At 42.2% G+C, this 21,648-nt stretch overlaps 1 long non-coding RNA gene across 2 annotated transcripts in view; it reads left to right on the top strand.

Moving 5' to 3' along the window:
* Positions 1 to 1,301: 1,301 nt before the first annotated feature.
* LOC122908968 overlaps positions 1,302 to 21,648 on the top strand; it is a 27,011-nt gene continuing 6,664 nt past the window's right edge. For both annotated transcript variants that reach the window (XR_006385058.1, XR_006385059.1), the window contains exons 1-3: positions 1,302 to 1,346; positions 16,864 to 17,988; positions 20,870 to 20,975. This is a non-coding gene — a long non-coding RNA (uncharacterized LOC122908968). The remainder of the gene's footprint in view (positions 1,347 to 16,863; positions 17,989 to 20,869; positions 20,976 to 21,648) is intronic.

Raw genomic sequence — 21,648 nt, 5'->3', positions numbered from 1 at the left:
TCATCTGGGACACCTGCCTCTATGCCATTCCTTTAACCTGGAGACTGGATCTGGCAGGTGGACCAGAGTGAGCACTAAGAGCAGGTGTGGACATGTCTCTGTGCCAAGAGAACTGTCAGTATTCATGGGAAAACTGCCACACCTGCTTCACCTGCAAGAGCAGTGGCCAAGGTCAGGGAGTGAATTGCAGGATGCACTAGTGCCCTGTGGGGACTGCCCGCCTCCTTTTGATTTCTACTTTCCCACACCTGCCACTCTGTTCAATGAAAGGGAGTGGTTGCCACATCCAGATGTGGTCTGAGCTGGCCCGAGGAAAGGGGAGGTTCTATGCTGTGATAGTACACCTAAGCTGTGCCTTGTAGGGCTGGCCTCTCTTGCTCATTCTGCCCTGAGGCTACTCAGCTGAGCTAGTCCTCCCTTCTGGCACAGGGACATACCAGGTCATGCACCTCCATAGCTTCCAGACCTTCAGTTCCTGCTTGGCTGGTGGGGTCTCTGCCACACAGAAATCTGGCAAAAGGGTGTGTGATGAAAGTAAATCTCCCTCCAACAACGTGGTGTATTTTATTTTATTTTATTCTGGTATTTTTAAAAAAAGATTTTACTTATTTATTCGTCAGAGAGAAGAGATAGAGAGAGAGAGTACAAGCAGCGGGAGCCGCAGGCAGAGGGAGACAGGAGCCCGATGTGAGACTTGATTCCAGGACCCTGGGATCATAACCTGAGCTGAAGGCAGATGCTTAATGGGCTGAATGCTATATTTTAATGGGAATGGGAATGTTGCCCATAATTTTTTTCTGAAAAATTTTCAAATTTTGGAAAAAATTTAATATATCTACCTCCTTTTTGACTGTTAATATTTAAAGTTTCCTTCTTAGTATGCTAATTTCTTCTCCAGAATTACTCAATATTCGGTTGCTGGTGGCCATTTCCCACCAAATTGATGCCTTGCACTTTTCTTTTCAGCGCCCTTTGAGCTAGGATATCTGAGTATCAGGTCAGGACCTTGTCTACTAAATGTCACCTTGTTATGAGTTCTGGTTCTCATCTTCCTGCCCTGTGCCCTAATCCATGATCCTTAAATACTTCTGATTTGGTGTCATTGGTTGGTTTGTTTGTTTGTTCTGTTTTTTTAAAGCTTTATTTATTTATTTTAGAAAGACTGTGTGCATGAGTTGGGGGGAGGGGCAGAGAGAGAGGTGGGTGGGGAAAGCAAACTCCCTGCTGAGCTCAGAGCCTGAAGCCTGAAGCCCTCTCATTCTCAAGACCCTGAGATCATGACCTGACCTGAAACTAAGAGTTCCGTGCCTGACCAACTGAGCCACCACGACACCCCTATTTCTGTTGTGAGTATTGTTTTGTTTTGTTTGTTTTTCCCAGAAAGCATGCCCTTGCTTGTTTTACTGTTTTTGTTTGGGTTTGGAGAGAAATTATTTTTTTAAATAAAAAAAATGGAGTAAACTGTGATGTCTATTTAGGAAGGAAAACTGCCAGAGAGCGCTGAGAAATTCAAGGGAAACTGGCTAATAGGGATCACATTTCTTCCCAAAGTTTGCATGGGCTTGACTGGGGCTTATAAAGGAGTGCTTGGGGATGTATTGCAGAGTCTTGTCTGAAGGAGAAAGGAGGCCCTCTGTCTAAAAACGATCAGGCTGTTTCGCTGAGTTTCTTCTGACCAAACCCTTCATGGCTTCACCACGGGAGATTATAGATGGGTGTTCTGAGGCTCTCCTACAAATAGTCTAGACTCTAGAGTCTGGTTTGGATGATTCATTAGATTTCTGGTGATGACTGAAGAACTCAGCTCCAGGCTAAATGATAAGTCTGATCTGATAGCTAAGACTGAGTAGAGAAAAGCCACCAACATGCATGATAGAGTGGGAGAAAACAAGAAACAACAGTGAAAACAGAACAAGCCAGAAAAAAAGAACTCAGAGAAAACGAAGACAGTGCAAATAATAGAAGAAAATATGAAAGAACAGCCATTCAGCTTCTCAGACAGGCTTGGAGGTACCGAAGCCATTAAACAAGAAAGAAGGCTATGGAACAGGAGATAATGGAGTGTATGAAACCCTCCGATGGGCGTTTACAACGAGGTAGATGAAGTGAGGAATTTAATCGATTGTTTGGAAGATAAAGATGGGAAAATATATTAGGATGTATTATAAAAACAGAAAGATATGGGAAGTGGGAGAGAAATGATAAGAAAAATAGAGAGCCAAACCTGAAAGTATACCACACAATAAGAAGTTTCAGAAAGAGAGCAGAGAAAATGAAATCATATAAGAGATGATCAGAGAAGTAGTACAAGAAAAATCCTCGGAACTGGAAAAAAAAATAATATTCAGATTGAAAGTGCTAAATTGAGTGCCTACCACCATGGGTGAGAGAAGAAGCAAACAAGGCATGTTAGTCATTGTGACTTTTCCAAACATCAGTGATAGAAAACTGGGGAGAAAGTTACTTACATAGGAATGGAAATTAGATTGGCATCAGACTTCTCTTCTCACTGAGGGATATCTGACATATAACATTATATTAGTTACAGCTGTACAACATTTGATCTTTGTATATATTGCAAAATGGCCACTACAAGAAATCTAGTTAAAATACATCACCACACACGATTAGAAATTTTTTTATTGTGAGATGTTTTAAGATTTAATCTCTTAGGGGCACCTGGGTGGCTCAGTGGGTTAAAGCCTCTGCCTTCCCCTCAAGTCATGGTCCCAGGGTCCTGGGATCAAGCCCCGCATCAGGCTCTCTGTTCAGTGGGGAGCAGAGAGGCAGAGTGCCTCTCTGCCTACCTGTGATCTTTGTCTGTCAAATAAATATATAAAATCTTAAAAAAAAAGACTTAATCTCTTAGTAACTTTCAAATAGCAATATTAACTATAATTATTAACTATAGTATCTTACCAGAGTTTTTAATAATAATGCTGCATATTAGAGGATGGTGAAGTTATGCATTAGGATTTTCTTCCAAGACCGAATAAAATGAGGAGGATGGTAATAAATGATAATTCCAACCTAAAGATGATAGCTAATATTTGACTGTTTACCAAGTGTCAGGTATTAGACTAAACTTTTCACGTTCATCTTCTCATTAAATACAACAAAGGTTTAAGATACTCTTCATTATTATTCTCATTTTAGATATAAAGAAATTGAGGTCAATGAGTTTAAGTAGTTTGTCAGCAGTCATGCAGATAGCAAGCTTTGGAGGCCAAGTGAGTTTCCAAAAAATTATGAAAATTATGCAAAAGACGTTAATGTCATATCTGACATACAGGGCTAGAGGGTAAACACACAGAAGGAAAGAAATTTACAAATATTACTACATTTAAGAGGTGACAAAAATATCAGTCAGAGGTGGGAAGGGAAAAAAGTCAGCTTTTTATAGCACTTCTTGTTGGTTTTGTCTTACCCCTATGCTACTAGGTACACCTGATTGCAGTATCTTTGACATTAGGGAACATATCTGGCGCTCTGCATCCATTGTGATACCTGGCACATAAACAAGTCCTTGTTTGGATTTTACTGGTGAAGCCTTCTGTGTTCTGATGTGAACAGGCGAATTTACACCTTGAGCCCTGCTTACTTTGTGAGGCAGAGGATGGGAATTCAGGAAAAACATTCAGGGTGTTCCAGCAGCCCCAGGAGAGGCAGGAACATCCCTGGAGGAAACAGAACTCAATTTACCTTTTTCCAAATAGGACTGTCTTGGTAACACAGTCTCAGTGAAAAGTGAGTGGGAACAAGGGAGGCTCTTAGTAAAGGAGTGAGTCATCTTGGTGTTGCTGTTGATAACCAGCAGTGATAATTGCAGGATGGGGAGGATGAAAAAAATTCTGGGGGGGGGGTCACTTGAAAAAATACACAGAAAATTAAGCAAATAAAAACTAGGGAAAAACAGAATACTGTGAAAGAAGGAAGTACATCGTAGAATTATTTAGTTCACCAGTGAACAATACTAACATTGGCCATTTGTTCAACCAAAAAAGTGTGATAAAACCATATTGAGAAGATAAGAAGAGGCAGCAGAGGCCATGCTCTGTAAGAATTAAATTCACAAATGCCATAAATGGAAATCAAGAGCATCCTATTTGCAAGTATGAGACTAAGTCCAAGAAGAAACACTAAAAGGCTTGAAAGCAGGTGCTCCTGAAGAAGAACAGGGGGGATATGTGGGGGAGGGGGAGGTTGGGGAGAGAACTAACTTTTATACTAATTGTTAAATTATGTGCCTGCATTATTTTATCAGCATTTAAAAAAATTTTTTTATCCCCTGCACATAAGCAATGAACATGTTTGTCCTTAAGGGTTGTTCCAGAATAATTATATTGCTATTTTTTTAAATTTTTAAAATTTTTATTAACATATAATGTATTATTAGTCCCAGGGGTACAGGTCTGTGAATCGCCATAGCACTTCACAGTACTCACCATAGCACATACCTTCCCCAATGTCCATAACCCAATATATTGTTGTTATTAAAACATATTAATTTAAAAGGAGTTAAGATGGAATGCCTGGGTGGCTCAGTTGGTTAAGTGTCTGACTTAAATGTGAGACAGGAATCCATCAGAATCCTAGAGGAGAACATAGGCAGTAACCTCTTCGATATCAGCCACAGCAACTTCTTTCAAGATATATCTCCAAAGGCAAAAAAAACAAAAGTGAAAATGAACTTTTGGGACTTCATCAAGATCAAAAGCTTCTGCACAGTAAAGGAAACAGTCAACAAAACAAAGAGGCAACCCACGGAATGGGAGAAGATATTTGCAAATGACAGTACAGACAAAAGATTGATAACCAGGATCTATAAAGAACTTCTCAAACCCAACACACACAAAACAGATAATCATATCAAAAAATGATATGTTGGGAAATTTGGACAGCCACATGCAGAAAAATGAAATTGGACCATTTCCTTACACCACACACAAAAATAGACTCAAAATGGATGAAGGACCTCAATGTGAGAAAGGAATCCATCAAAATCTTTGAGGAGAACACAGGCAGCAACCTCTTCGACCTCAGCCGCAGCAACATCTTCCTAGGAACATCGCCAAAGGCAAGGGAAGCAAGGGCAAAAATGAACTATTGGGATTTCATCAAGATCAAAAGCCTTTGCACAGCAAAGGAAACAGTTAACAAAATCAAAAGACAACTGACAGAATGGGAGAAGATATTTGCAAACAACATATCAGATAAAGGACTAGTGCACAAAATCTATAAAGAACTTAGCAAACTCAACACCCAAAGAACAAACAATCCAATCAAGAAGTGGGCAGAGGACATGAACAGATATTTCTGCAAAGAAGACATCCAGATGGCCAACAGACACATGAAAAAGTGCTCCATATCACTCGGCATCAGGGAAATACAAATCAAAAAATGGGCAGAAGTTATGAACAGACACTTATCCAATGAAGACTACAAATGGCTATCAGACACATGAAAAAATGTTCATCATCACTAGCCATCAGGGAGATTCAAATTAAAACCACATTGAGATACCACCTTACACCAGTTAGAATGGCCAAAATTAGTAAGACAGGAAACAACATGTGTTGGAGAGGATGTGGAGAAAGGGGAACCCTATTACACTGTTGGTGGGAGTGTAAAAGTAAGTGTAAGTGTAAGTTGGTGCAGCCACTTTGGAGAACAGTGTGGAGATTCCTCAAGAAATTAAAAATAGAGCTTCCCTATGACCCTGCAATTGCACTACTGGGTATTTATCCCAAAGATACAGATGTAGTGAAAAGAAGGGCCATCTGTACCCCAATGTTTATAGCGGCAATGGCCACGGTTGCCAAACTGTGGAAAGAACCAGGATGCCCTTCAACGGACTAATGGATAAGGAAGATGTGGTTCATATACACTATGGAGTATTAAGCCTCCATCAGAAAGGATGAATACCCAACTTTTGTAGCAACATGGACGGGACTGGAAGAGATTATGCTGAGCGAAATAAGTCACGCAGAGAGAGTCAAGTATCATATGGTTTCACTTATTTGTGGAGTGTAACAAATAACATGGAGGACATAGGGAGTTGGAGAGGGGATGGGAGTTGAGGGAAATTGGAAGGGGAGGTGAACCATGAGAGACTATGGACTCTGAAAAACAATCTGAGGGTTTTGAAGGGGCGGTGGGGGTGGGAGATTGGGGGAGCCAGGTGGAGGGTATTAAGGAAGGCACGGATTGCATGGAGCACTGGGTATGGTGCAAAAACAATGAATTCTGTTATGCTGAAAATAAATTTTTTAAAAAAGTGTCTGACTTCAACTCGGGTCATGATCCCAGGGTTCTGGGACCGAGTCCCACATTGCGGGGGGGGGGGTCTCTGCTCAGCGGGGAACCTACTTCTCCCTCTACCTGCCCCCTCCCCACCGCTTGTGCTTGCTACCTCTCTCCCTCTCTGACAAATAAATAAAATCTTAAAAAAAATAATAAAAGGAGTTAAGACCAAAAAAAAAAAAAATCTGATGAGGTGTGCAGCCATAAAATAAATTTAGTCTCAATGCAATGAAGTGACTTTTGCTGCAAATACATAGAACGCCATCATTCCTTCACACCACCCATAGTAGTCTATACTGATGCTTTAGTAACAGTTTTTCTGGAAAAAATAATCATGCCATTAAATTAAAAATTAACAGATTTACAATAACTACAACTTCCCTTTTCTTTCTCAGAGGCAGGAGCCCTGCTTTTAATTTTCTTGTAATTGCTGCCGCTTTTAGAATGGAAGGATGCTGACTTCAAGCCAAATGTTCTGTCCTTGATCTTGACAATAGATCCTTCTCCCAGAGCTAGTGGTGAGTTTAGCTGCTGGTTTACTTAGACGTCAATTACAGATATTGCTGAAGACAAGATGCGATTTGGGGGCAGCCTAACTGGTTATTAAGCATACTGTGTTTTGTCCAGTGCTTGCTAAACCCTTCTCCCCTGGGCCCTGAGGATTCATTCCCAAGCAGAACATCCACTGGAGAGGGCAGGGTGGGGAGAAGCAACACCGTCCCCAAGGCTGTCTTGTTTAATTGCAGAGGAGGGGAGAGCATCCCAGTCCTTAGAAGTCCTTATAACTCCATGATTTTCATGGCATTTACCATGTCCCTGCCCAAGCAGGCTCCGGAGTGTCTGTTGAAATCTGTCATGTGCTCATCCAAACATCAAATTTCATTCACGGCCTACCATGTGTCAACGCCTGGCCAGGTTCAGGAATTACAGAGAGGAGGAGTGAGGCTGACAGGGGCTCATTAGCAAGACACTCTGTATTTTGCTGTGATGCCAACTAACCAAAGGACTCAATGGAATCACAAACTTGGTCCTTTAGAAATTATCTTTCCAGATGCGGCCCAGTGACATTAAGAAACCCGCCCAAAAAAAAAAAAAAAAAAAAAAAAAAAAAGAAACCCGCCCAGAATCTCACTGGTATTTGCAGAACTGAGATGAAAACCAGCTTCCAGCCTGGTTGCGGTCCATGCAGTAGATTATTATTTTTAATAATTTATTTATTTATTTGAGAGAGAGAGAGAGGAGGGGGAGCAGGAAAGGGAGAAGCAGGCTCCCTCTGAGCAGGGAGCCCGATGCGGAGCTCGATTCCAGGATCCTGAGATCGTGACCTGATCTGACACTCACCAGACAGCCCACAGGTGCCCCCATGCACTAGATTATTAAAGGTGTGAAAGAGGTGTAGACAATGATAGTCTGCAAACATGACTAAAGGGACGCTTTGACTTTTCACAGAAGGAACAACTCATTGAGGAGCCCTGCCAAGCAGGGAACTGTCCTGCAGGTTGGGGAACCTCCCGGACACTCCAGGCCCCCAGTGTAAGCCGGCCTGCAGGGAAGGCCATGGCAATCAAAACCTCAGGAAGTGATGGAGGAACAACAGAAACCCTGAGGGCAGAAATCGGGGAGTGCGACCAACCAGATATAAAGGAAAAAGACCTTCATGACCCTCACAGTCAAAGTGGAAAAAAGAAGGGGCAATCTGTGGAAAGAAAGGAGGGGAGGCCTGACCTTTGCTGTGCCCTTGGGAGGATGGTCACAGAGACCCCCGTGTTGCAGGTTTCTAAGAGAAGGGAAAGCATCATCAAGCCGGGAAAGTGTGTAGTGTGATACAGCCTAGACGAGCTCTTTCCTAGCTTGTCAAGACCTTCTGAGCTACAGAGAATAATGCAAGCACCTATCATTTACAAGGAAATGGTAACTGAATGGCACTTTTGGAACGAGAGAAATAAAATACGTCTCGCACCATTTCCAGAAGTACTAAGAGCCTGAACCACGAAAACATGAATTAACAGTAGAGCATGTTCATTAGTTCAGGATTGATGTTGATTCAGTCACAGCAGGAAGGGGAAGGAAGCAATGCAACAAGTTTCCTTCCTTCCTATTTCCTCACATAGGAAGGGAGGAATGGGGAGGGGTGGGGGAGGAAGAGATTTTCAACAAAAACAGAAAGGCGGAGGGCAGAGAGATAACAGCGAGAAAGGAAAGCAAAGGTGGAAAGCAGAGTGAGATTTCAAAAAAATAGTGTTTCCACCAGAAGATTCTCCATGTCCTCCACTCACCTCCCTCCCCTGTTCCCATAGCTGCGAAGCGCAGGGTTTCTGGATCCCCCGTGACCCAAGCACGTGAAATGAACCCTCCCCACAGTGCCCTTCCTCACCCCCAAGAGATGGTGAAAATCTCTGTTTTCTTTAGCCAGTGCCCACCTCCCCAGACTTCAACTGCACTTTTCTTCAAGCTCTTGGACCTACAGAATATATCATCACTATGTACCCTTCATACACTTTTCAGTTAACATCTACTTCTTTTCATTTTAAGATCAGATGAAGCATAGACTCCTGTGAAGGGTAGGATCTCCAGTGTACACATTTAATATATGAATCTTAAATATATTTTTGTCCAAACAAAATATATTTAAGATTTACAATGTGACATTGTAGTCACAGATTCAGCCTATTAAAATTATGGAAATGCCTGGGTACAGTCTCCTTGGCAATGCCAGTCCCCAGGATCAAACCCAACCACCAGATCAGGTCTACTTTTTCTCAGAAGTTGCTGCATTTAAAATTCAAATAAATATGTTATACCCACTCCTTTACAACTACATCACTACAGAAAAGCTAAGGTCAGAGTCTCCCCTAGGAGCGACATGTCCAGTTTTTGGATTCCCTGGAGGTATTTGTGCCCTAGCACAATTCTCTTGGGAAGCTTTTGGATGTGTGAAGTGATCTTTGTCTACGATAGAAGGAGGAATGGCAGATGGCAAGCTTTTTCTCGGAGAGATTTGTGTTAGGAAGGAGTTCATAAAGAAGGTGAGGATCCAGAATCCTGTCTGCTCTCAGAAATCTCTTGGTACCACCTAGGAGCCCAGGGACCCGGTTTTGATGAAGGCGACTCTGCTGTCTCACCTGTCACATAACGCATGTTGTGTTCCTCTTTGTCCTTGACTCAGTCACCACCGTTCTCCACTTCCTGAAAAGCTATGTTGTCTCCTGCCTCAACCACTCCTGGGAATGCTCTCCCCACCTCCCTGCCTTTAACCTCCCTCGTGGCTACGGGGAGTGCTTCCCTCCACATGACTCTTTATTCTCTCACAATCCAGGATGGGGAAATGGATGATTGTTGCTCATTTTCTCCCCACCAGCTCGTGAAAACCTCTGCTGTGGGGCTGAGAGTAATATAATGTGGAATAATCTTCATGTCACCAAATGGTGGTTCACCATCTAGTGAGAGGATGATATATTTTTCCTTTAATCTCTTACTATACTAAATTATAGTAATACATGTCTTAATGTCAAATCATGTTTCCATTTCTGGAATAAACCCATAATATATTACTCTTTTAATTCACTGCTGGACTCAGTTTGCTAGTGTTTTATTGGGATATTTTTTCATTATATTCTTAAGTAGAATTGACCAATTGCTTTCTTTTCTTTCCTTTTTTTTTTTTAAAGATTTTATTTATTTATTTGACAGAGAGATAGAGATCACAAGTAGGCAGAGAGGCAGGCAGAGGGAGAGGGAGAAGCAGGCTCTTTGCTGAGCAGAGAGCCTGATGTGGGCCTCAATCCCAGGACCCTGGGATCATGACCTGAGCTGAAAGCAGAGCCACCCAGGTGCTCTGACCAATTGCTTTCTTCTCATTTACTTACTTTAGTGTCAGATTGATGCCACAATCATAAATGAACTGGGGAGATATTCACCTTTTTCTCTGCTGTAGGACAATTTATGTAACATGGATATTCTCTTGTCTTGTTTTAATCATTTACCCCAAGTGTCTTGTTTAGGTAGATCTTTGCCTTTTCTTTTTTGGTTGTTTTCTTTCTCAAACCAATTTTTTTTAAAAAATTATTTTTTTGAGAGAGAGCACAAGTGGGGTGAGGGTCAGAGGGAGAAGCAGGCTCCCTGTGGAGCAGGGAGCCTGATGATGTGGGACTTGCTCCTGGGACTCCAGGATCATGACCTGCACTGAAAGACACGTAATGATGGAGCCTCCCAGGCGCCCCTCTCCAACCAGTTTTTTTTTTTTTTAAGTTTCTTTTTTTTTTTAAAGATTTTATTTTATTTATTTGTCATAGAGAGAGAAGCGAGAGCAAGCACAGGCAGACAGAGTGGCAGGCAGAGGCAGAGGGAGAAGCAGGCTCCCCGCCAAGCAAGGAGCCCGATGCAGGACTCGATCCCAGGACGCCGGGATCATGACCTGAGCCAAAGGCAGCCGCTCAACCAACTGAGCCACCCAGGCATCCCTCAAACCAGTTTTAATCATCTATACTGCCCTGGAAAATAATCCATTTTCTGTAGTTTTCCAGATCTATTCATACAAAGTTTCACATAATTGATTATTCATATAATTGACTAAAATAAACTTTTCAAACCTCCCTGTTTGCAGTCATTTCTCCTTTGTTGATCCTAAGAGTGTGTGTGTTCTCTTTTTTCTTGATGAGGCTTGCCAAAATACTTTAAAATTTTAATTAATTTGTAATTTAAAAATTTGGGAGGTACTGTTATAGTCAGGAGATAGTTGGCACTCTCAAATCGGGTAATTTGGGAGGAGTTTAACAAAGAACTCTTTACAAAGGTGTGGTCAGGATACAGGCAAATTCCAGGGGTTAGCAGTGGGGTGGCTTTGTCACTCCTAGACAGGAATGGGTGAGGGGAGGAGGCAGTGACCAAAACCTGGAAGAAAGCCCTGGGGAGGTTGCCTTGGGAGAAGCTCGGATTTGACAATGAGACACAGGCAGACACAGTCCACAGCCAAGGAGATAAACGGAATAAAGGAATAAATGTTCTAATCTGACTCTCCCAACTCCAGATGGTGCTTCCCAGTGGCCAAGCCCAATTGGGACTCTGGGGTATAGTACACAGAGATCAGTATCTCAGAACATAGAATCAGATTGATAAGATGAAGGCTCTTGAAGGACAAAGGAAAGTCATTCAGTGAAGACTGTCTTCTCAAAGAACAAGCATTTAGTTCGATGGTCTAAGTTAATTTTTTTTCTTTAAGATTTTTATTTATTTATTTGACAGAGATAGAGCCACCCAGATGACCCCATGTTAATTTTTGTTTCCTATTTCATCTCTCTTTCTTTTTTTGCCTTTATGTTTATTAACTTCTTTCTTCTAATTTCTTTGCTTTGAGTCACTTGCTCTCTCTCTCTTTTTTAAGATTATTTATTTATTTATTTGGCAGAGAGAGGGAGAGAGCACAAGCAGGGAGGGCAAGCAGGCAGAGGGAGAGGGAAAAGCAGACTTCCGTCCTGGAATCATGACCTGAACCAAAGGCAGACACCCAACCGACCAAGCCACCTAGGTGCCCCACTCATTTGATCTTTTTACAGATTATTGGGTTTATTTATTTTCAATCTTTTTTTTTTAATCTTAAAAAGTTCATGTAATGCTAAAAGTTTTCCTTTAAGTATAACTAGGTTGTATCACAGGTTTTTAGAGACCGTGCTTTTATTTTTAATATAATAGTGTTTAGTTTTCTTTCTTTTACTTTTTTTTTCCTTGGCCCTTGGCCTAGGAATTATTTAGAAAATGGGGTTTTTTTACCCTGTATACTTCTGTTTATTTAGGTCCCAAAAAATAAGCAAAACTGATCTATGGTTAGTAGAAGTTAGTATATTGGCTAACTTTGAGGAAGAGAGGGATTGGGAAAGGGGAAATGACGAGGACTTCTGGAATGCTGATAATTTTCTATCTTGACCCCCTCTGGTGATTACATGGGTGTGGGCTCACTTTGTGAAAATACATTGAGCTTGTGTTAATCAGCTTAGGTTGACCTAACAAAGTATGGTAGATTTAGTGGCTTCAGAAACGAAACTTATTGTCTCGTAGTTCTGGAGGCTAAGGTCAAGGTGCCAGCCAATTTCCGGACTCTATTCCTGGCTTGTAGATGGCTGCTTTCTTCCTCTGTCTTCACATGGCAGAGGGGCTGAGGGGAAAGCACTCTGGTGTCTCTTCCTCCTCTTACAAGACACCAGCCTCACGAGATTAGGGTCCACACTTACGACCTCATTTCACCTTTATCATCCTATTATGGGCCGTATCTCCAAACACAGTCACATTGGGGGTTAAGGTTTCAACATATGAATTTGGGGGATGGGAGGGAAACAATCTGGTCCATAGCAGAGCTCTTCACTTATGATCTGTATGTTTTTTTTTTTTAAACACATGGTAACTTCAACTTTAAACAGTGTTTTCAGTAAAATAAAATGAAAGAGAATATGATGAACATTAGATATCCAAGTCCCATGATCATAACCAAGACACATGGATCACGTGTGTCTCCAAGCTCACTTAACACAGAGATGGACCAGTGCTCATAGCCAGTGTGAAAAACTCAGTCAGGTCTCCAGGCCTGGACTCCTTGCCTGATTGCCCACAGTGGGACATACCATATCTCAGATCAGTTGCAAAGTACTCACTGTCATTGCATAGAATGCTGTACCCCATTGCCTGATTTTCTCCTCCATTGAGCTGATGCTCTCACAGACAGAATGTGTTCGTGTTTGTTGATCTGGTAGTGGCAGCTCTACAGCAGGGTTCCTCTTTTACCACAGTCTTGCAGCTCAGAACTGAGCATGTTGGTAGCACAAAGCATAGAGTATCACCGGGAAATCACAAGCTTCTTGGGGGGCTCCAAGGCAGGCTGGGCTAGGGAAAGAGAAGGGAGGAAGAAATGAGAGAAGCTGAAAAGTGTTTTAAAATATCAAAGTGCTCCTAAAAAATAAATAAATGAAGTATCAAAGTGTAAAGATTTTTTAAAGTATTATTTGGTTGTTAATTTGTCATTAAAAGTTACTTAATTTCTGCCTTTGGAATTTGTCAACATTCCTTTTGTGGCTTAATTGTGTGGTCAAAATTTGCTAATGTTCCCTCTTAGCATGAAGAACTGCATATTTATTAAACAAATATTTATTGAGGGCCAGGCACTTCTTCAGATTCTTAGGATCCATCAGTGAACACAACAAAGATCCTGCCAAGAAGAAACAGACAATAAGCAATACTTGGTGAATAAGCAAATTATAAAATAATGATATATGTACTATGGAAAGTGACAGATGTTTTCTAAAATAATAGAGTAGGTAAGCAGGATTGGGACTGCAGTTTAATAGGGTGGTCAGGATAGACCTCACTGAAAAGATGCTGTGGCATGTGAGGGTAGAGGAGGTAGGTAACTGTGTGTGCATGCATATATTTGCACTTCCTGCAGGGCTTTGTAGGGCTGTGTAGAACCTTGACTTCTAGTAAAGTGGGTTGGGACAGAGGAGTATCATGATCCCATTTAGCTTTTAAGTGCTCACACCGTTAGAACTGACTGTAGAAAGCCAAGAGTGGAGGCAGGGAGGTGGCTGGGAGGTTGTTGCCATTTTTCAGATAGGACCTGATGGTGATTTGCATCACCAGTCTTAGAGGTGGGGGGAAGTGATTGGATTTGGGATATATTTTGAAGGCAGAGCCAACTGCATTTCCTGGCAGATTAGCGATGGGAATCAAAGATTGGAGTCCAGGATCATGCCAAGGTTTTGACTTGTGTGACTTTCTACAGTTGTCATCTACCGAGGTGGGGAAGACTGTCGATAAGTCAGATTGGGAGGTGAAGATCTGGAATTCAATTTCCAAAATACTAAATTTGAGTTGTGTTGAGTACATAATTGGATCCGTGAATGTAGGACTCAGAAGAGAGGTTGGAATGGAGATACAAATTTAAGAGCTGCTAATAGGAGGTTGGTATTTATAGCCAAGAGACCAAATGAGTTCTTTAAGGGAGTGGGTGTAAATAGAGAGGAGAAGAGCGCCAGCACCAAGATGTGGGACACACACATTAAGTCTGAGAGAATGAGAGGAACGAGCAAAGATCTGAGAAAGAAGCACCAATGAAGTGGGAGGAAAACAGAGAAGATGGGTCATGGAGGCTCAGTATAGAAAGTGAATCAAGGAGAGGGAATGTGTTATTGGTCTTGAAGCTATATTTAATGTACATTGTTAATTATTACTCAAATATTCTATATTCTTGTTTGTATCTACTCTGTCAACTTCTGATATTTTTAATTCTGTCATAAAGATTGTGGATATGTCCTTGTATATCTATCATTTTTGTTTTTACAGACAGATTTCAAAGCTTTAATGTTAGGTGCTTAAAGGTTCACATATGTAATTTTTCTACCTGCCCTTAAGATTTGTTTCTATCCTTATTTTTTTCATTTGAGGGAGTTTAGAGTAAGATGGAAAATATCACAATATTAAGAGGAGGGATTCAACAAGTTAGCCTGGAGTAAAAGTTTGAGGGTGGGAGAGAAGCAAGCACTAAGCTTCATGTCTGAGAAAGGCTACAGCTATTAAACTCTGTCAAATACAAGCTCCCCAAATGCCAACACAGCCGAATGATAAGACAACGCTGAGTTGATTGCGCGCTGTGATGAGTGAGAGCATGAGTGCAACAGAACTTTGTCTTCAAGGGGCAAAGGCAAAGCTGGATCTTCCTGAGGAATAGAAGTTTTATTTAAAGCGAAACTTTCAGTGAGATGCTTGATTAGGATTTGACAAAGATCATGACGTAATGGTTTAGAATTGGGGGAAACAGCAAAGTAGAAGTTCTGAGGTGAGGGGTTCAAAGAGTTTTAGAAAGTAAGCTGTCTGTTGATGCTTCCTGTAGGGCATCTATGGGTCTTTTGGGGGGATCATATAATTAACTTTGAAGTTGCTTTCCTGGGCAGGAGTCTCCTGCCATGGCAAAGTTATGCTAATAAATGTGATGGAAATAGTAAAGTCATGGTAATGTTGACAGAAGTTCTCTCTGTGTGGTGGGGAGCCAGGTATGTGATCACTTCTGTTCCTCAAAACAAAACCTTCACTGGGCCATTTCCTACAGTGGGTTCAGGTTCCCAGGCCTCAGTCCTGACTGCAGATACCTGCAGACCCTGGGCCCCCAGGGCTTCCAGTTCCCTTTCTGGGAAAGTTGATCCTTTGACATTTTCTTAATGCCTTGTAAAGTTTTTGCATTTAATAAACATACAACTCCTAATGAACAGAATCATTTTAAATTGTAGAAAGAATACAAGTTTTACCAACACTGCTCATTGTTCATCTGCAATGGATGTTCCAACAGACATAATCTTTTGTCCATTAGTGAGAAATTGGATTTTGAGGTTTCAACTTGCACTTTGTTCTGTTACAAGCTTTCAGTTACAAATGACTAAAGGCTGTAATTGTCCTGACCTTATCGGTGCTTCCATTTTTAGGAAGCATGGGTTTCCTGGTAGACATGCACTCTTCAGAGACCAAACACAATTTAGAGTACTCAACCTCATTCCTTTAAATTCCCCTCACTACCCTGTGCATTGTTGAGAAAGACTCAGCTTACTTTGCAGCCTAAATTTTTTATTATTATTTTTCCTAAAAGAACGACCAAGGTCCTAGGAAAGATGTAAAGAAAGTTTAATTCACCTCTCATGATGATTGTTATTACTAGTACTGCTGTTTTGCTCTTTGGTCATATCATTTAACTAACTGAATAATTAATTAACTAATCAAATAAAAGCTGCTATCCAATACATAGATAGGCATTTTATATTACATGATGAGAAAAGTAGTCAACATCATCCTTCCTGTGGGAGCACCATTGATACCATGCAGTTGCCTTCACCAGACCAGTAGATCACCCCCAGCAGCTGGGAGTGTTGGTGGTTAATGGTTCAGAGCTGTCCCCTTCAGAGTGTTGTTCAGCCAGACCAGGAGCCATCTGGCCTGGAATATTACAACCCCAGCACACCCAGGGCAGCCCACAGCCAATGAGTGACTGACATGGAGTTGCACAAGGCCAGTCCTCTAGCCTCCAGCTGGGACCAACTCTGCCTTATAATTCATGCTCCAGAGCTTCCCGTGGGATCAAGGTTAAAGCTGACTTCAGCAGAAACCACTGTCTTGCTTAGCTTCTCCCCCTGCTCTACCTTATTTCTATCCTCCTCTCCCTCCTAAGAACACTCCCTCTGTAAATCATATGTACCCAGTATTTGTGTCAGGCTCTGGCCCTTGATACTCCTCTCATAAGTTATTGTGTGGTAATTAATAAAGACAGGGGCTAGTCTAGATGGAGTCATAATGAAGTATATTGACCTTAAAATGCAAATTCCATGAAAGCAGAGGGAGTATTGGTTTTGTTCATCAGTGTATTTCTAGTACTTATGCTGAAAAGGCACCATGAGATCAGGCATTGTGGCCTCTCAGGGCAAGATTCATGGCGGTCACTTTTATGGTCTCTTGTGGTAGAATTTCTTGCCCTTGTCTACCTTGAAATCCTGGCTTTTATTTGGGTGAACTAACCCTCTCCATCTTTTGGTTCAGGTGGAGCTGACCTCATCTACTAACTGAAGACAATACCGAAGAAGGCAGAATGGGTGATGTAGTTTGAGCTCCTAGGGTCAGCCATTACTGAACATTAGTTAACCAATAACTTGCTTTTTTTATGTTTAAGTTAATCTGTGCTATGTTTCTGGCACAGGTGACCCAAACAATCTGGACTAGTAATACATGCTTCTACTTGTATTGCAAAATATCTTCCCTTTCAACCCATCTCCATAACTATTAGCAGCCTACATCCTAAGTAGCAGAGGACGAGGGAAGACAGCTTACCGGTAAAACTTTCTGATCTTCATTGCCACTTGAGAGATGCTCTTATGGGGGTGGGAGTATATGTCTTCAGGCATCTCATCTGTTGATCACTGTATCCTTGATCAGCACCCAAAAACCCTCACCCAGATCAAAATAGAAGTTTCCCTTGCTGTCTGAGAGTTTGCTTTATGACAGTTTGCTTTTACAAAAGACCTACATCAGTACCCATTCTTTTGCTAACTGAAAGATATTTGAAGATGACTTTTGCTTCTACAAAATGGTAATTCTTTTCCATTCACAACATTTCAACTTATGCAAGTTTTCATAGGAACGTTCTGTTTTCAGATAGTGAAGGAAAACTTGTATCCTACTTGACCTCTAAGACAGGAAAATGCCAAACAGAATCTTGGAGTAATTTTCAAGCGTTTACTTTGGAGAAGTAAGAATTATACTGTTTAGATAGATTTGTTTTGAACTGTTCAGTAGATCAGGATGTTGATGGTTGATGTTGATGTTTAGTCTTTAATGACACATAGAACTGGTCAGTAAGATTTGGCCATACAAATGTTTTCACTCTTAAGCTTCAGTGAACTATTTCTTCCTCTAAGTGAGATCAATTAATTGAACCCATTATACTTAGCCCCCATTTCAGTAGGTCTTCAGAAGGAATAAGTGCATGAGACACAAGCCCTTGACTCTAATGTGTCAGCCATGGCTCCTGGAGTGTCCACATGGATCCAACAACTGGACTGAAGAATGGGGCAGCCGCGCTGTAGTTCTGGCCCAGGAGGGGTAATCCAATTCACACCCACTGTGCACCATGTCCATCACACATCACAGTGAGAGGACTGTGTTGAGGTCAGTGTGGGGAAAACAGACTGGGTAAAGATAGGGAGCGCCACCAATTCCTTCTTGGGCCTCTTTGCTCTAACACCAAACAACTGGCTTCTTTTCTCTTTCAAGTCAAGTGCTTAATTTATCAGATCAGCTGGAAGCACAAAGGAGAGAGTTTTGGTAACATTTACTTGGCCCAGATTTTTCCAGCTAAGTCAGAAATGCCTGCTAGCCTTGCCTCAACCCTATTCGAATTACAAAGCCTGTTTTAACAAAAAAATTTTTTGAGTTACCTGATAGACTCTGGAAAGATTTTTGTTTTGCTTTGAAAGTGAGTGGGAGAGGGCACCTGAGTGGCTCAGTCAGTTAAGTGTCCAACTCCTGATTTCAGCTCAAGTCATGGTCTCACCGTGATGAGACTGAGCTCCACATCAAGCTCCACGCTCAAGGCAAAGTCTGCTTCAGATTCTCTCTCCCCATCTCCCTCTGTCCCTCCTCCCATTCACACTCTCCAAATAAACAGATAAATAAATAAATAAATAAATAAAGCCTTTTTCAAAAAAAGAAAGTAAGTGGGAGAAATTGAATACAAGTCAGTTTAAAGGAAGGCTTCAGTAAGGAATCAATTTGTTTTTAGGGGTGAAAAACAGAGTGACGAATATTCCTCAGTAATTGAGTGGAAGAACCTGGGAAGAATTCAGACAAAGAAGTGACAAGAAATGACTGTATCTGCAGGACAAGTTTCAGTACAGGTGTCTTGGTAAAAAGGAACAAGAAAGAAACAATCCAAATGTCCATCCATGGATAATTCTTAAAGATTTTATTTATTTATTGACAGAGAGATATCACAAGTAGGCAGAGAGGCAGGCAGAGAGAGGAGGTGGGGAAGCAGGCTCCAGAGAGCCTGATGTGGGACTTGATCCCATGACCCTGAGATCATGACCTGAGCCACAGGCAGAGGGTTAATCCACGGAGTCACCCAAGCACACAAAGATCCCACCTCTTAATAGAGGCATGTCAGTGTCACATTGTAGGAAGAGCTTGTGGTGTGTGTTATATTCCAGTGTGGGAGTCTTTGGATAATACCGTGTGACTACAACTATTCATATCTTAAAATAAAATCTAATGACATGGGAAATGTTCATGACATGTTAAGAAGTAAAAATCAGATTATAAAACAGTATGTACCAGGGGCGCCTGGGTGGCTCAGTGGGTTGGGCCGCTGCCTTTGGCTCGGGTCGTGATCTCAGGGTCCTGGGATCGAGTCCCGCATCGGGCTCTCTGCTCAGCAGGGGGTCTGCTTCCCTTCCTCTCTCTCTGCCTGCCTCTCTGCCTACTTGTGATTTCTCTCTGTTAAATAAATAAATAAAATCTTTAAAAAAAAAAAACCAGTATGTACCATATAGTTCAACTTTGAAGGCCAAATGTAGAAGTGCAAAATATAAACAGTGGTTATCTCTAGGTTGTGGGATAACAGGACATTTTTATTTTCTTCTATATGCTTTTCTGCATTTTCCAACATCTCTATAATAAACATGTTACCAATTTTATAATTAGATACATAAAATGAAATAAAAAAATACCCAGTACAGGTTATTTTCAAAGGAATGGGACAGTCTGCCTTGGGGTGCTTCAGAACTTTTTTACCTTAGGGTGTCAGGGATCCCACACTTCACTGCCCCTCTATGCCCCAGGGCCATCTCCGAGGGTGCTGGGCTTGCCTCATTATGGAGGCCAAGCTTCCACCTGGCCCCCTGAGTCCATTCTTGCCCTCATTTGACAGACTTTTCTCAATCGGCTACCCGGTCTTTCTCCTCTGTCTTCAATCTCCTCTTTCTTATTGGGTCTTTCTGCTTACATTCTCGAGCGACCAAACTTTAAAAACTCAGGTGCTTCTCTCTCTGACCTCAAGAACTACTCTCTCTGCTCTGTAACAAACATCTACACTGGCTTTCTCTAACCTCACCTCTAATTCTTTCCTCTCCTCTCCACAATATGCTTTCTGGCTTCACCACTCATTTTAAAGGACCCGGGAAGAGGTCCCCAGTGGATGCCTGACTGACAAATCCAGTGGAAGCAGACATTATAAGTTGGGGGATTATGTGTGGGCTCTGATGCGTGAGCAGTTTTCTCTTAATTTCATAGTATTTTAACATTTTGTAATTGATTCCAAAGTTTAAACATTAAAAAAGCTCATGTAAAATATAGAATTTCAGACTCTATAAAAATGGAGAGATCTAGCAATAGTGCCACTTCCTTGCATGGCAATGGTCTCTTAAGTTGTGTAGTAGCTAGCCCTGAGAGACCGGATATTGGGCCCTCAGGACCCCTCATGTTCCAGTTGGCTTCTCCATCATGGCTTTGGCCTGTAGATATTTGGGTTTGAGATGTTCACTTTTAAGACAGCTAACTTGGAAATGTCATTACTGATATTAAGAGTAAAACTGAGTCTTAGTTTGTGTTCCTCTGAAAGCAGTTGCTGAGACTAGGATTTGGATGCAATTAGTGTATTTGAAAAGTGATTCTGTAAAGTTAGTCAGAAAAGGATGACTCCCAAGACAGGGGAAATTAATGAGCAGGAGGCCAGGGTGGATGACTAGCGCTTCCCCCCCTCCCCCCACTGAAGGGCCTCTGAGAGACTGAGTAGAACAAGAGGTGAGGAAGCTGTGGTCTTTATCCAACCCCTCCTCCCTCTTTGGATCCCCTCATGGGGCCATTAAGTCCGTGGCATTTTGGACAGTTCTGTCCACAGGCCCTCTGCTCCCACAGCCAGTGATGGCCCCAGCCAGAGAGACGTTGGGGTTTAGGGTAGGAAACCGAGGGACTGTAGGGGATCTCCAGGTGCACAGTGGGTGGGGCGCTGGCCCTGTTTGCCGAAAGGTGACCTCATCTCATTTCCCCACAGGGCCTGGCACCAAGTTAGCACATCTTCCGTGAGAATGGTTAGAAGCTCTTGCCTTTCTCATCCTCGTCCTGATGACTTCCCACCAGAAACATGATGAATTTAATGGGTGACCGAGTAATACCAATTTGTTTGTGCGGGTGCATGTGCGGGTGCATGTGCGTGTGCGTGTGTTGTGGGGCGGAGTGCATTTACTGGAAGCATCTGTTCTCTGCCCAGAGGCAGCTCTCAGCTTCCTTGGGGAGTGCTCTTATTGGCTCCCCCGGTGGAGCACTGGATTTAATAGTCAGGAAAATCTATTTTTACTCAGGGATGCCTCTTGGTTTTCTTCTGAGAGGCCCTGGCTTTGTTCCAGGTTACTGTGGCACAGATTCCCAGCAGCACATGGCCACAGGGACAAGGCAGGAGTGAATTAACATTTAATTACAGGTGAAACTCCACTGTAGAAGGGGTGGCCTATTTCCTCATGGGCAGTTCCTGTAGGCATGGCTCGAAAGGGCAGCGCGAGGACCGCCTGCCGTGTGGGACCGCTCTCCCAGGCTTGCGTGTGATCAGTAACACCCCCCAACCCAGGGCAGTTTTGTGGGACATCTTTCTTTCTCTTTTGCAAAGGGAAAGAAAAACATTGAGAAATACGGTGGTAAAAACACGGATGGCTAGTGTGGAGGGCCGTCTGGAGGAGCAAATGCAGAGTGGCTTCTTGGGTTTGTAATCCAACTGGCATTCTGGATTCCAGGATCTTTAGCCCCTGGACCCCTCAAGCAGCCTTCAGTACTTTTTAC

Source organism: Neovison vison, chromosome 6 (genome assembly GCF_020171115.1).
Source record: "Neovison vison isolate M4711 chromosome 6, ASM_NN_V1, whole genome shotgun sequence".
NCBI lineage: Eukaryota > Metazoa > Chordata > Mammalia > Carnivora > Mustelidae > Neogale > Neogale vison.
The sequence above is the reverse complement of the archived record's forward strand: the minus strand, read 5'-3'. Positions and strand labels throughout refer to the sequence as shown.